The 15,970-nt window shown below is 38.5% G+C and overlaps 1 protein-coding gene across 23 annotated transcripts in view; it reads right to left on the bottom strand.

The window, feature by feature from the left end:
• The window catches only part of ZNF438 (zinc finger protein 438), a 170,553-nt gene that overhangs the window by 43,322 nt on the left and 111,261 nt on the right, over positions 1–15,970 (bottom strand). The window contains exon 1 of one of the 23 annotated variants that reach the window (XM_045857841.1): positions 1,983–2,060. The exons of the other annotated variants lie outside the window; for them this stretch is intronic. The gene's annotated coding sequence lies outside the window, so the exon portion shown is untranslated. Of the gene's footprint in view, positions 1–1,982; positions 2,061–15,970 lie in introns of those variants that run through there. 23 annotated transcript variants of the gene reach the window in all.

Here is a 15,970-nt window from a genome sequence, read left to right as displayed (position 1 = left end):
GTGTACTGTGTGGCTGTCGCATTCAAAATGAGTGAGTAGAACAACAAATCTGCATCAAATTTTGCATTAAGGTTGAACATTCCTCTCAGTACACTATTTGGATGATTCAGAAGGCTGCAGCTACTGGTGGGGCAACTTCATCATGACAACATGGTTGCTCATGCATCAAGTCTCATGCAGAGCTTGTGGACAAAACATCAAGTCGCCCAGGTGGCTCAGCCCCCCCACGGCTCATATTCGATGGCCTGGGACTTCTGGCTTTTTCCAACACTAAAATCACCTTTGAAAGGGAAGAGATTTCAGATCATCAATGAGATCCAGGAAAATACAACTCAGCAGCTCATGGCAACTGGGAGAACTGTGTGAGACACCCAAGGTGTCTACTCTGAAGGGGGCTGAGGAAGATTCATCCTATGTGCAATGTTCTGTGTATCTTCTATCTTCTTCACTAAATGTCTTTATTTTTCATATTACACGGCTGGATACTTTCTGGACCTTCTGGACCTCGTAAATGCTCTACCCCCCTTTCTCTTCTCTCCTAATCAGAGTAGATTACACATACTACCTTTTTTTTACTAATATATTTTTAAGAGCTTGCCATATCAGCACTTATGGATCCTCTTAATTCTTTATAGAGACTGTAGAGTATTTCATTGCATGGAACCACAATTTAGTAATCATTCACCTGCTGACAATGAGGTTGTTCTCAGCTTTTTGCTCTTACAAAGCTGCAGTGTGCATTCTTATTCATGCATCTTTGCTGACATGTATAAGGTTTATCTGGGTTGATTTAAAATTTTTATAGATATTGCCAAATTTTGATTCAATGAAGTTATACTGATTTATTCGCCAAAGCATGAGAGTGCCTCAAAACCACGATCTACAAAAATTGCCACAGGAATTTTTCAATCAACTATTGAAAAGCTTCACAAATTCCGGCATGCCTGGATATTTTTCTCAACTTCAGCTGAGTATGCAAACACTGCTCTTTGCTGAAACATAGAAACCCTGACAATAAAGTAAAAAACAAGTGTCGATCTCAAGGATCAGAAGGGTGGTTGTTTATGGGAAGTCCCTGACAGACGGGGAAAGGGAAAAGAGTTGGTGCGAGAGACGGTGGGGCTGCCCAGGGGCCCCCAGAGAAAGTGTGCACCAGCGTCACAGAGCAGGCCCGGTCGTTTGGGTCAGCACATTCTGGCCATGACAATGGAAAGACAAAGTGATTTCCTAATTGAAAAAGACATCCAGATTTTTAAAAAAAGGAGGAAAAAATTCTGCATATTTTAAAAACTAGGCTTATACAAATGTTTTTATCTTGAAGAAATTATAGAACACATAGTATAACTTAATAGATAATTTTATAGTGGTGCCCCTTTGTCTAAAAAGAAAGTGTCCTGACTGAGGGGCTACCAGCTGAAGATCGGGTGAACCCAATTAGCTCAATTTTTACATGTTCAGACCAAGTGGTTTATTTTAAATGTACACTACTCCTTAAGTCCTTTAGGGTACCACATGGAAAAACCATAAACAAGCTATAAAGGTCATGACATTAATTTTCTTGTCATTCTCATGCTTTAAATAGGCATCAAAAAACTAAAAAAATCTTGTCCTCTGGGAAGGAAGGCAAATCTGAAACCAATTATTGTAATACTATTAAATTAAACACAGTGACCCTAGCTAAATTTATTTTGGTACCTTTTGTTAATGAATAAACCTTCCCAAATAAGATTACAGCATCCTCTCAGATAGCAAAATGATTCACTAGAGCAGTGGTCCCCAACCATTTTGGCACCAGGGACCGGTTTTGTGGAAGACAATTTTTCCTCGGACCAGGGTGGGGGATGGTTTCAGGATGATGGGAGCACATTACTTCAAGCTCACCCCTGCTGTGCGACCTGGTTCCTGCTAGGCAGGGTTGGGGATCCCAGCACTAGAGGGCTAGTAGAAGCCAGTAACCACTCAAAAACCTGAATTTCACTCACCTAAAGCTTAACCAAAAAGCTTAATAAGCGTATGTGGAATCTTTGTTCAGGGAGTGCTGTATCTGCCAGAAAGCTTGTAAATACTTGACGCGGGTGGACTGCTCCGCCAAGAGTCATATCTGTTTTTGCTTGTTTTTTGTTGTCTAATATTTCTCCTGTTTTAGGACTAGCTTTTAACGATTGCAATTTATTTAAGCCTAAAAGAAAACAAAGGGGTGGGGAATATCTCAGTAGGTTCTTTTTCTGCTTAGGTTTGCAAGACTCAAATTGCTTTAGGTATTTGGAAGATAAGATGGTCACTAGCAAAAACACAGGCAACAAAAGTGAAAATAGACAAACTGTACTGCATTAAAAAAATACCTTCTGTGCATCAAAGGAAATAACTGAGTGAAAAGACAATCTGCAGCATGGTAGGAGATGTCTGCAAATCACGTTTCTGATACGGCAGTAGTATCCAGAATATGTAAAGAACTCCTACAATTCAACAACGAAAAGAACAAATAGTCTGATTAAAAATGGGCGAAGGACTTCAATAGACAACTCTCCTAAGATGATAAAGAAATGGTCAACACACATATAAAAAAACTCTCGCCCTGGCTGGTGTAGCTCAGTGGATTGAGCGCGGGCTGGGAACCAAAGTGTCCCAGGTTCGATTCCCAGCCAGGGTACATGCCTGGGTTGCAGGCCATAACCCCCAGCAACTGCACATTGATGTTTCTCTATCTCCCTCCCTTCCCTCTCTAAAAAAAAAATAAATAAAATCTTTAAAAAAAAAACAAAAAACTCTCAATATCCCTTACTATTAGGGAAATGCACACGGAAATCATGGTGAGATATCACCTCATATTCATTACGATGGATGCTATCAAAAAACCATTAAAAAGTGTGGGCGAGGATGTGAAAAAATTGGAACCTGTACGCACTGTTGGTGGGAGTGAAAAATGGTGCTACTATATGGTGGTTTCTCAAAAAACTAAAAATAGAATTATCATATGATCCAGCCATTCTATCTGGGGATATATAAAAAAATAAAAGCAAAATTTCAAAGAGATAAATGTACAGCCATGTTCATAGTAGCATTATTTAGAATAGCTGAGAAGCAGCCCAAGTGTCCATCAATAGATGAGTGTGTAAACAAAAGGTACTAGACATATATCGTGGAATACTGTTCAGCCCTGAGGAGAAAGGAGATTCTGACACACGCTAAAACATACATGAACCCTGAAGACATTATGCTAAGTAAAATAATCCAGTCACCAAAAAACAAGTACTCTGTGACTGTACTTATATATCTACAATAGTACTTACATGATGTATCTACAATTTGACTATTTGACAGTAGTCAAACTCAGAGACACTGAAAGTAGAACTGGGGTTGCCAGAGGCTGCCAGGAGGGAAAAATGGAATTGGTTGTTGAATGGGTAAAGTTTCAGTTTTATAAGATGAAAAAATCCTAGAAATGGGTTGCACCAACAACATGAATATACTTAACACTACTCAACTTAAAAACAGGATAATAAATTCTGTTGTGTGGTTTTTTTTTACCATAATTTTTAAAAAGTAAATGTGATTGTACTAGTGCTAAAAAGCACTGGTCTTGTAAACAACATAGTTCTGGGCAAAAATGGCAATCAATCAGGATGTTTTAAGAGGACAAATCTTTAATCTTTATTGGAAGCACAATGGACTTTAGCCAAGCATATATGTGTTCCACTAGAAAAAAATAAAATTAAAGAATCCTTACAAAATATACAATATTTATACTAGACATGTATCTATGTTAAAAGAAATGACACATTAAGGTACTGTATAGGTTTTACTAGTTTTACTAGGTGATAGAGTATTTTCTTATCTAGCATTACACACTTAACTTCTGTGTATATTTTTGAGGAACATAATTTGTACGAAAGTAAATATTGCCTGTAAGCAGGAAATCTCAGCCGAGGGCTCCTCAGGACACAGGCTATCAACATAGCTACTTTCTATTCCCCCAAACACGAATCACCCCATGTTCTCTGGCCAGTGTACCAGAGAGGCAGGGAGTTTCTTTGTTCACACTACTTTAATATTAGCAGCTGACAAAAGACCCAGAGTCACAGGGAAAATACTGCACTACATAACACCTTCTCGGCTCCCAGGTGGCTCAGGCAGCGGTGAGTCCCCCCACGCCACTCCCCTCAGTGCACTGCCACTCCACTTCAGCCACTGCCGCCCTTCCTCCCCAGGCTCAGAGTTGAGGGAATAAAATTAATTTAAGTGGTTCCAGATAAAAACAATTGTAGGCATGCCAGAGATTGGCTGTAAACCCTTCAATTAGCTTTGAGATTAAAGGAGCAAGGGCATGTATTCTTGGGCTTCCCAAGCATGGGGTCTGTATTTACAATGCTGACAGCGAGACGAGCAGGCAGGCATCGGGGTGGGGGTGGGGGGGGGCTGGTAGGCAGAGCTCTGGGGCATGCAGGGCCTTGCGGGGCTTCTCTTGAGAACTTTCAATTACACTGTAAGTATAGAAAATGCTGCAGATTGTACACCTACAGATTATATTCTCTAACACTCACATAGCATGAAATCCAAAACAAATACAATTATTGACAAATCTTTTCTCATTTTGGTATACAATCTTTAAGACACTACAAAATAAAGTGGTTGCTACTATAAATTCATTAAGCATTTGGTTTCCCTATAAATGACTGGGAAGGGTATTAATTCAGTCTAACTAAATAAAGTCATCTAAAATAAAAGGACAATTTTAAAGAATAAGAATTTGCTAAGAGGAGAATCAGTAGGCACATTTAGAAGGGAAATTAACTTTCCACTGTAACCTTTTTTGTAAACCTTTGGAGTATCTTACCTTCTAGAATGAATTACTTAAAAAAACATTATCAGAGATACGGACAAGAATACCGAAGCAGATCTAGAGACACAGGAGGTTCTCAATAAAGGCTGGAGGAAAAGATGTCCACAAAATAATCTTAAGTGAAGCAAACTGTGCAACAGAGGGTACACCTGTCTTTAAGTCAAGGGTGACTACCTGTGGTACTTGGGCTGGTGGAAGTTGCCCTTTATTTCTGTACATGGTGTATATGTGTGTACATGTGAGTGTGTGCATACAGTTGACCCTCGAACAACACAGGTTTGAACTATGTGGGCCCATTTATATGCAGACATTTTTCAATAAACATACTGGAAAATTTTTGGAGATTTCCTTACTACTATGAAGCAATTGGATTGATTACACTAGGCTACGTCAAGCCATCATATTACTTTTTCTGTTATTAACACATGAATTGTTATATCCATAAATAAATATAAATTTTTTCATGTTATCTTTTCACTTTTATTGTGTTAGTAATATGTATAACATCTACAGTGTTTTATATCATATAGGCAATATTATTATAAGTACTGGCAGATGGTTCATCCTGTAAATAGGTGATAAAAACTTACAGCATTGATACAGTACAGTACTGTACATGTATTTTTTTCTCCCTTAGGGTTTTCTTAATAAAATTTTCTTTCCTCTAACTTTATCACAAGAATACCATATATAATACCTATAACATAGACAGTTAATTGGTGGCCTGTATCATCAGTAAGACTTCAGTCAATAGTGAGCTATTGTTGTGAAGTTTTGGAAGAGTCAAAACTTATATGCAGATTTTTGATTGTGTAGGGGAGGGTCAGTGCCCCTAACCCCCACATTGTTCAAGGGTCAACTGTACATACAGATCTATTTTTATGTTAAAAAAAATAAGTAACTGTTCTAAAAGAAACCGAAAAATACCCTACTCAGAATCTATGTTAAAAACGTTTTTGTTCAAGAAGGACAGACAGATATTTTGATTTTCAAGTAGTAAGTGACTGAATTAAATGGTAGTCTTTCGCTTTTTGTATTTTCCTCATTCCAAATTCATGGTGACCATTTGTCTCAATAAATAATTTTCTGTAAAAATCAAATGCACACAGTTCATCAGTTAACCATTTTTGTCTGTCAATAAAAAGCAATTAAATACATTGTGCCTACCTCAAGAAGATGGACATTAGATGTAATTCCTTAAAATTCTTGTTTTTCCCTGGCTGGTGTTTTGCCTTCAGTGGACTGAGCACCAGCCTATGAACCAAAGGGTCATAGGTTTGGTTCCTGGGCGGGGCATATACCTGGGCTGCAGGGCAGGTCCCCGACAGGGGGTATGGGGGCGTGCGATAGGCAGCCAGTGGATATCTCTCTCACACATCAATGTTTCTCTTTCTTTCTCCCTCCCTTCCCATCTCTCTAAAAAAATAAATAAATACAATCTTTTACAAATTCTTGTTTTAATACCTTTGTTAAATTCAAAATAATTTCAGCTTAGTAATAGACCTTTAGCTAAGGATGAATTTTCAAAATCAGCACAAAATAAAAATTTTTTTTCTAAAGAAACAATATTCTGTGACTTCTTCCGACTAGGTTAGGTCCTCTTAGTCTATGTCCATATTGCAAAATTTAATTCTCCTTTCCCAACACTGATCATACTTATATTAATCTGATGTCTGTCTTTTCTGACAGACTCAAAAAAGTTCCACATGGGCAGGTTCCAAGTCTGTCTTGTTCCCATTAGCCCCAGGTCACAGAGGGAAGAAGTCTTCCAGAAGTATCTGATGAAAGTACTTTGAAAGATATAAACCTGAACAAAAGGAGCTACAAGATTTACAGATATTCAAGCAAAACAGATCCTAAATAAAGATTATGTAACCAACCACACAAAAGATATCTACATCATAGTTAAAAACAGCGTAAGGATAGAAGAAAAAGTTATTTGCCTAAACAATTGGTCTGATGAGATGAAAGCATGTGTTCTCTATGCAAAATTGCTAAGAGCCTCCAGAGCTCTGCCTGTCTTATAAGTATTAGGCTCTGAGTCACAAAATCTTGAAAAAAATATCCACAAGTAACTTCTGAAATTGAATTACAACACTATATTTGCAAGGTATGTTATTATTGAAAAAATCATCTTATTAGCAGATTGTTTCAGAATTCATTTTATATTAAGAAGCTTTTAAATAGAATTATGAGATGGTAAATACCCTTGAACACACACACATACACATACACAGCCAGACTTTCATTCTGACAATTCTTGAAAGAAACCCAAGTCTTAATATTCTTTACTGACTATGTATGGCTTTTTGGCATGTCTACACTTATGCAATCTACTACAGTTGAATTAAATCTGCTCATGAACTTGTATTCAGTTTCAACAGAATTAAACCAAAGTGGAAAGACACACTTTTTAAACCAAAACAAAAGTTTTCTGCCACATGGCTAATTAAAGTCATATGTTTTCATTTTTTAGAATTTTTGGTAATTAGTACTATTTAAATTTTTTTCAGTTACAGTTGACATTCAACATTATATTAGTTTTAGGTGTACACACAGTGGTTGACATTTATATACATTACACAGTGATCTGATAAGTCTTGTTCCCCGTGGCACCAGTCATATACTTTCTGGCGAAAGCTTGTATCTTCTGTCAGAGCAGGACAGAGGAAAAGGCATGAGTGGGTTCATTCGATCAGCGGAACGGCCCCACAAGCCAGGCATTCGGAAACTTCCTTGGAAAGGCCATCCAGTGAGTATTGTCAGTGCTGTGGGCCCTATGGACTCTGTCACAGCCGCTCTCTTCTGCTGCAGTGGCACAGAGCAGCCACGCGCCATGGAAACGGCCACATGTGGTATGTACCAAGAAAACATTTTTATTTATGCATACTAACACCTGAATTGTATATAATTCTCATGTGTCACAAAATACCATCTCCTTTTGAATTTCCCCCCAGTAATTTAGAAATGTAAGCTCCATTCCTAGCTCTCCAGCCATGTCAAAGCAGGCCCAACTCGGTTTGAGGGCCAGTTCACTATTTCCTGGCCTAAACCAACTCTTCAGCAAACCTGGTTTGCACCACTTACTGGCAGTGTAACCTTGTCCTCACTCCACCAAAAAAAGTCCAAATGACAAACAAAGTCAACAGTAACCCAAACGGACTTATCTTAATTTTTAGGTGGGAGCTGGAGAGTTATTGTGTTGGTCTAACAACAGGGGCAGTGACTAACACAAATTTTGAGCTTACTATGTTGTAAACAAGGTTTTAAGCATTTTAAGTGTGTGCTAATTTATTTCTCACCGCAGCCTATCGATGGGTATTTTATGACCACCATTTACGTACAGAGAGGTTAGGTAACTCACCTAAGCTCACAGCACTAATAAATGTTGGAGTTGAGGCTTGGAGACAGGAAATGGGTTCTGCTTTTAACCACACCTGCCTCGAACCTCAAAAATTTCCCCTTTCTTTTTTTAAAGTTCCCATTTCAAATGGCAATTCTCAGAAATTAAAACATATAATAGAATAAGCACAGACAGAAAACAATGTAATAGAATTAATGATTATCCAAAAAGAGCTAATCCTTAGATTGAGCCTACATTGACAATAATAAAAATGGAAGCTTGATTCAAATAATTGCAACCCTTGGTGTTCTAAGGGAGAAATTAGGAACAACAGTCCCTGACTCCCTCCCATGTGAGTGAGTGAGCTCATGGGAACACACCTAGTGAAAATGCCCCATAACAGGGTTGCAAAACGCAGGTCACTGTGATTTTCTCTAAGTGACTCTTGACTTTCCTAATTTAAATTTGCCTCAAGCTTTGTTTACCCAAATGACATTTATAGATTTGAAATGTTTGTCTATTACTGGTACATTAGCAACAAAACAGTTATAAGGACACCTTTCCTGTAACAGACACAGTTTAATCTAAATCACAACCCATCTGCATGACCTGTGTTCTTTGCCGGGTCTTTACTGGACAGCTGGTTCTGTGTGCAGATTTTCCAAATCCAAGTGGATACCCACTAACTAACTCCTCAAGGATCGGTTGAAAAAAATTTAGGGGAAAGATAAAAATTTATTTCAGTGTAGCCTTATATCGCTAACTTGGCTTTTAGAAATTATAATAAAACACTATCACTCTAAATAAATCCAGAATAAAAACCTCTTTGAAGAACTTGACATGTTAAGATTTTGGCTAGCCAAGGAAATAAGAATTACTAAATCTGAATTCATTCCAGTTATTCCTCATTGGAAGGTAGTTACCTGCCAGAAAATTATTTTAGAATCTATTAGTATTACTTAACATCAAAATGAGGAAACTTAAATGGCAGATGATCTCTACAGCACTGGGGATCATGGGCAAGGCCAAGTACATGACAGTAAGACACTGAGGATGTAGATTAGGACAAAAGAGACTCCCAGAGAAATATTCATCTGGCAAATATAAAAAAAAAGTCTAGTTTTCTCAATTTTTTCTTTTGATTCCCCAAAATGTTTGCTACAGTGAATTATATAGTTCTATATTATGTTTGACTGCTTTGGTAAGAAAGAACTATTTGTCAACAGGGAAAAAAAGAAAAGCTCTCAGTCCTGGCCAGGTAGGTCATCCGGCCAAAGCATAGTGTTGGCATGCCAAGGTGGTGGGGTCCATCCCCGGTCAGGGCACATAACAGGAATCAACCAATGAGTGCATAAATAAAGTGGAACAACAATTCAATGTCTCTCTCTCTCTCTCTCTCCTTAGCTCTCTATTAAAAAAATTTTTTTTTAAGAAAAGAAAAGCACTCGTGTTACTTGAAGTTCTTCCTAACAAAGTATATACTGAAGGAAAATCTCTGGCTTAGAACTTGTCCTCTTGCCCATTTACTTTCAAAAGTCCAGCATCTGGGAGTCCTGCCTTACCCCTCTGCTCCCTCACTTCCCAGATTTAGGTTTGCATCAAGTCATGTCGGTGCTGTCTTCTAAAAAGCCCTCAGACACGTCCATTTCTATTCATCTCTGCTGCCAACTCCCTGGTGGCAGCTGCTATGTCGTTTCCTGAAGGAACCACTGAATACCCTTTTACTGCTTCCCCTCCTGCTCCTTCTCTCACCAACACAGCCACAGTGATGTTTTCTAAATAAAAATTAGAACATGCCACCTCAGACAGAAAACCACTAAGAGCTATGACGGGTCCGTGAGGTATTATCGCACAGTCCAGTCTTGGCCTGTTTCTCAGTTTCTCCCTGTACTCCCCACTCTCACTTTCTGTGTCCCAATCACACTAGCTTTTCTCCAGTTTTCTGAACATACTTGGGTCTGCAGATGGAGTCTTTATAAATGCTTGCCCCCCTCCCTGTAATGCTGCTTTTCTTCTCAATTAACCTGGATTCACCCTTTGTATCTCAGGGCAATACCACCTCCTTATGAGAACTGTCTCTGACCTAGTCTGGCTCACACACCCATGTTAATAATCTCAGTGAACCCTAGCTCTTTTCCCTTAGAGTATTTACCATAATTGTAATTTTACTTAGATGATGCTAATTACCCCCAACAGACAAGAAGTTCCAGAAGGCACGATTCACATCTCTTGGTGTTCATAAGGTACCCTAAGCAACTGCCACAATAACAGAACACATAGGAACTCAGTCAGTATTTAAACTGGTTATATAATTCCTATACCCTAAATTCATCCTTTTAAAGTATACAGTTCAGTGTTTTTTAGTATATTCACAAAGCTACACATTTATCACCACTATCTACTTTCAGATTATCCATCATCCCAAAAAGAAACCTCACGCTAGTTACTACTTACCTTTCTCCATGTCACTAGAAATCATTAATCTACTTTCTATCTCTGTAGACTTGCCTACTCTGAAAACTTCATATAAATGAAATTATACAATATATGGCTTTTTGTTGTCTTCTTTCACTTGGCTTAATATTTTCAAGGCCCAGAAGCATTACAGCATGTATCAGCAGTTCATTCCTTTATTGCCAAATAATATTCCATCACATGAATATACATTCTGTTTAGCTTTCCATCAGTTGGTGGATACTTGGGTTGTTCCACCTTTTGGCTGCTATGATTAATGCTGCTGAAAACATGTGTGTACACATTTTGTGTGGACATTAATTTCTCTTGAGCATATACCTAGAAATAGAATAGGTACATTCCATACAGGTACAGGCTGAGTGATAGAATCACTCTATACTTAATCCTTTAAGGAATTACAAAACTGATTTTCAAAGCAGCTGTCCATTTGTGTTCCCACCAATAACTTATGAGGTTTCCATTTCCATGTATCTTTACTAAACATTTTTTGTCTGTCCTAATGGGTGCAAAGTGTTATATCATTGTGGCTGTTCTCTAACGACTAATGATGTTGAACGCCTTTCCATGTGCTCCCTGCCATTTTGTATGTTTTCTTTGGACAAATATATATTAAGTCTTTGGCCCATTTTTAAATTGGGTTTTCTGGTTGCAGCTGAGTTGTACAAGTGTGCTTTATGTATTCTTGATGCAAGTCCCTTAGCAGATACATGATTTGCATATATTTTCTCCCCTTTGTTGGTTGTCTTTTCACTTTCTAGATGGTATCCTTTGAAGCACAAAAGTTTTAAACTTTGGTGAAGTCCAACTTATGTTACTGTGCTTTTCATAGCAATCAAAGAAACCATCACCTAATTCAAGGTCATAATGATTTCAGCCTATGTTTTCCTTAGTTTTCGTTTTAGCTCTTACATTTATGTCTCAGATCCATTTTTAGTTAATTTTTTTGTATATACTGTGGGGTAGGAGTCCTTGTTCATTCTTTTACATGTGGATATCCAGTCATTTGCAGACCATTGGTTGACAAGACTGTTCTTCCACTGAATTGTCTTGGCACCCTTGGTGAAAATAAATTTACCATAAATGTATGGATTTACTTGGACTCTTAATTCTATTCTGTGTATGTGTGTGTGTGTGTGTGTATCCCCTTTGGTTTATTATAGCTTTGTAGTAAGTTTAGAAATTGAGAAGTGTGTCTTTCTTTCTTTTCTAATTAAAGACTATTTTGGCTATTATGGGTCCCTTGAATTTCCACATGAATTTTAGGATGAACATGTCAACTTCTGCAAAACAGCTGGGATTTTTTTTTTTAAAGATTTTATTTATTTATTTTTAGAGAGGGGAGGGAGGGAGAAAGAGAGAGAGAGAGAGAGAGAGAGAGAGAGAGAAACATCAATGTGCGGTTGCTGGGGGCCATGGCCTGCAACCCAGGCATGTACCCTGACTGGGAATTGAACCTGCGACACTTTGGTTCGCAGCCCGCGCTCAATCCACTGAGCTACGCCAGCCAGAGTACAGCTGGGATTTTTATAAAGATCACATTAAACCTGCTGATTAACTTGGGGATATTACCAGATTAACAATGTTAGGTCTTCCGGTTCAAGAACATAGAATGTCTTTTAACTTATTTATGTCTTTACTATCAACAGTGTTTTGAAGTTTTTGTGCACAAGTATTGCATAATTTTTGTTAAATTTATTGCTAACTACTTATTCTTTTTGAGGCTATTGTAAATATAACTGTTTTCTTAATTTTGTTTCTAGATTGTTCACTACCAGTATACATAATACAATTGATATTTATACTGATCTTGCACCTTTCAGCCTTGCTGACCTTAATAATTCTTTAAGTATATTTTATTGATTATGCTATTACAGTGGTCCCAATTTTTTCCTCTTTGCCCCCCTCTGTCCAGCACCCCCTTCCCTTCAGCATCCCCTCCCCCTAGTTCATGTCCTTGGATCATGCATGTAAGTTCTTTGGCTTTTCCATTTCCTATACTATTCTTAACCTCCCCCTGTCTATTTTGTACCTACCATTTGTGCTTCTTTTCCCTTTCCCTTTCCCTCATTCTCTCCCTTCCACCTCCCAGCTGATAATCCTCCATGTGATCTCCATTTCTGTGATTCTGTTCCTCTTCTAGTTGTTTGCTTAGTTTGTTTTTGCTTTTTTTTTTAGGTTCAGTTGTTGATAGGTATGAGTTTGTTATCATTATATTGTTCATAGTTTTGATATTCTTTTTCTTAGATAAGTCTCCTTAACATTTCATATAGTAACATTTCATATATTATTGAACTCCTTTAACTTGACCTTATCTGGGAAGCACTTTATCTGCTCTTCCATTCTAAATGACAGCTTTGCTGGATAGAGTAATCTAGGTTGTAGGTCCTTGCTTTTCATGACTTTGATTACTTCTTTCCAGCCCCTTCTTGCCTATAAGGTTTCTTTTGAGAAATCAGCTGATAGTCTTATGGGAACTCCTTTGTAGATAACTCTCTGCTATTCTCTTGTTGCTTTTAAGAGTCTCTCATCTTTAACCTTAGGTAATTTATATAGTGTACCTTAGTGTGAGCTTCCTTGGGTTCAACAACTTCTTTGGGACTCTCTGAGCTTCCTGGACTTCCTGGAAGTCTATTTCCTTTGCCAGATTAGGGAACTTCTCCTTCATTATGTTTTCAAATAAGTTTTCAATTTCTTGCTCTTCATCTTCTTCTCCTTCAGGCACCACTATGATTCAGATGCTGGAATGTTTAACGTTGCTGGAATGGCTCAAAGGTTCCTCAGCCTCTCCTCATTTTTTTAAATTCTTGATTCTTCACTCTGCTCCAGTTGACTGTTTATTTCTTCCTTTTGTTCCAAATCTTTGAGTCATAGTTTCTTTCCCTTCACTGTTTGTTCCCTGTATATTTTCCTTTATTTCACTTTGTGTGGCCTGCACCTCTTCCTTTATTTTGTGACCTCACTCAACTATTTCTGCAAGCATCCTGATTACCAATGTTTTGAACTCTGCATCTGATAGGTTGACTACCTCCTTGCTGCTTAGTTCTTTTTCTGGAGCTCTGATCTGTTCTTTCATTTGGGCCATATTTCTTTGTCTTGTCCTACCTGTTATGTTTTAAGGGGCAGAGCCTTAGGTATTTGCCATGGTGGGGCAACCCATGTCACTGCTTCAGGGTGCTCCATGTGAGGGAGGGGTCAGAGAGGGAACAATGCCACTTGCTTGGCTCTCACCCTGCTTTCTGTCACTTCCCTTCCTTCCATTAAGTGGATTGTGCCCTTTCAGGTGCTGATTCCCAGGTGGGTGGGTTTATGTGTGTTCTAGGATCCCATGGGCCCCTCCAATGGACTCTCCAGTGAAACTGGGAATTTCTCCTGCAGCTGGAATCCCCACAGGTTTTTACAACCAAAGGTACTGAGGCTTTAGTTTCCTGTGCTGGAACCCTGGGTCGCGTGGTCTGTCTCACTCCCCAGTTTTTTCTCCCGGCCACTGGAATATTGAATGTGAGGTCTCCCAGTCTGCTGCCACCACCCTGGTCTGCCAGCTGCTGCCTTGCTGCACACACTCACTGCCCTGGTTTTCTGTCTCCGCCCCTCTATCAGTCTGGATGAATGTTTCTTTAACTTCTTGGTTGTCGGGCTTCCACGCAGTTTGATTTTCTGGCTGTTCTGGTTGTTTTTGTTTTTAAATTGGTTGTTATCCTTCTTTTGGTTGTGTGAGGAAGTAAAGTGTGTCTACCTACATCTCCATCTTGGCCCGAAGCTCTGACCTTATTGATTCTAACAGTTATTTTTTGTAACAGAGTTCTTAAGGTTTTCTACATACAAGATCATGTCATCTGCAAATAAAGTTTTACTTCTTTTTAAATTTGGATGACTGTTATTTCTTTTTTCCTTTCTTTCTTTTTGCCTAACTGCCCTAGTTAGATCTTTCACTATAAGTGACAAGAGAATAATACATTCCTGTCTTGTTCCTAACCTTAGGAACACTTTCAGTCTCTCACTGATCAGTATGTTAGTTGTGGGTCTTTGTAGATTCCCTTCCTCAAGTTAAGAAAGTTCCTGTCTATTGGGATTATATCAAATTAAAAGGCTTCTGCACAGCTAAAGAAAACATCAGTAAAATGTAAAGGGAACTAACTGTATGGGAAAACATATTTGCCAATGATACCTCAGACAAGAGTTTGATCTCCAAAATGCATAAAGAACTCATATGACTCAACACCAAGAAGGCAAACAACCCAATTAAATAATGGTCAAAGGTCATGAACAGACACTTCTCCAAGGAGGACATACAGAGGACCCAGAGACAAATGAAAGGATGCTCAGCATCACTAACCATCAGAGACATGCAAATTAAAACCACAATGAGGTATCACTTCACACTGGTCAGAATGGCCATCATAAACAAATCAACAAACAACCAGGGCTAGTGGGTTGTGAAGAAAAGGGAACCCTGGTACATTGCTGGTGGGGATGCAGACTGGTGCAGCCACTGGGAAAAACAGTATGGAATTTCCTAAAAAATTTAAAGATGGAACTGCCTTTCAATCCAGTGATCCCACTGCTGGGATTATACCCTAAGAACCCTGAAACACCAATCCAAAAGAAACTATGCACCCCAATGTTCATAGCAGCACTATTTACAGTAGCCAAGTGCTGGAAACAGCCTAAGTGCTTACCAGCAAATAAGTGGATCCAAAAACTGTGATACATTTACATAGTGGAATACTATGCAGCAGACAGAAAGAAGGAACTCTTACCTTTTGTGACAGCATGATGGAACTGGAGTACTATGCTAAGTGAAGTAAGCCAGGCAGCAAAAGACAAATATCATATGATCTCACCTATAAGTAGAACCTAATGGACAAACAAACAAATGAGCAAAAGAGAACCAGAGACATGGAAGTCAGAAACAAACTGACAGTGACCAGAAAGGAGAGGGGAGTGGAATATTGGGGGAAAGAAGGGGGAGGGTCTAGTCAAGGAACATGTATAAAGGACCCATGGACATGGGCAACAGTGTGGGACTTGACTGAGGGAGCAGAAGTGGGGGCAGGACAGAGAAGAGCAACAGGAGAAAAACTGGGACAACTGTAACTGAACAACAATAAAAAAAATTTCTATTTCTAGGTTGTTGAGTGTTTTTGTCAGATAAAAGACTTAGATTTTCTCAAATGCTTTTTCTTTGTGAAGATGATCATATGGCTTTTGTTCATTATTCTATTAATATAAGGCTTTACACTGATTAATTTTATGTTAAACCAACCTTGGGTTTCTGAGATATATCCCAGTTAGTCTTTATTTACAATGCTCTT

Source organism: Phyllostomus hastatus, unplaced genomic scaffold (assembly GCF_019186645.2).
Source record: "Phyllostomus hastatus isolate PE091 unplaced genomic scaffold, TTU_PhHast_1.1 phas_scaffold_1674, whole genome shotgun sequence".
Taxonomy (NCBI): domain Eukaryota; kingdom Metazoa; phylum Chordata; class Mammalia; order Chiroptera; family Phyllostomidae; genus Phyllostomus; species Phyllostomus hastatus.
This window is presented reverse-complemented; position numbering and strand designations above follow the sequence as displayed.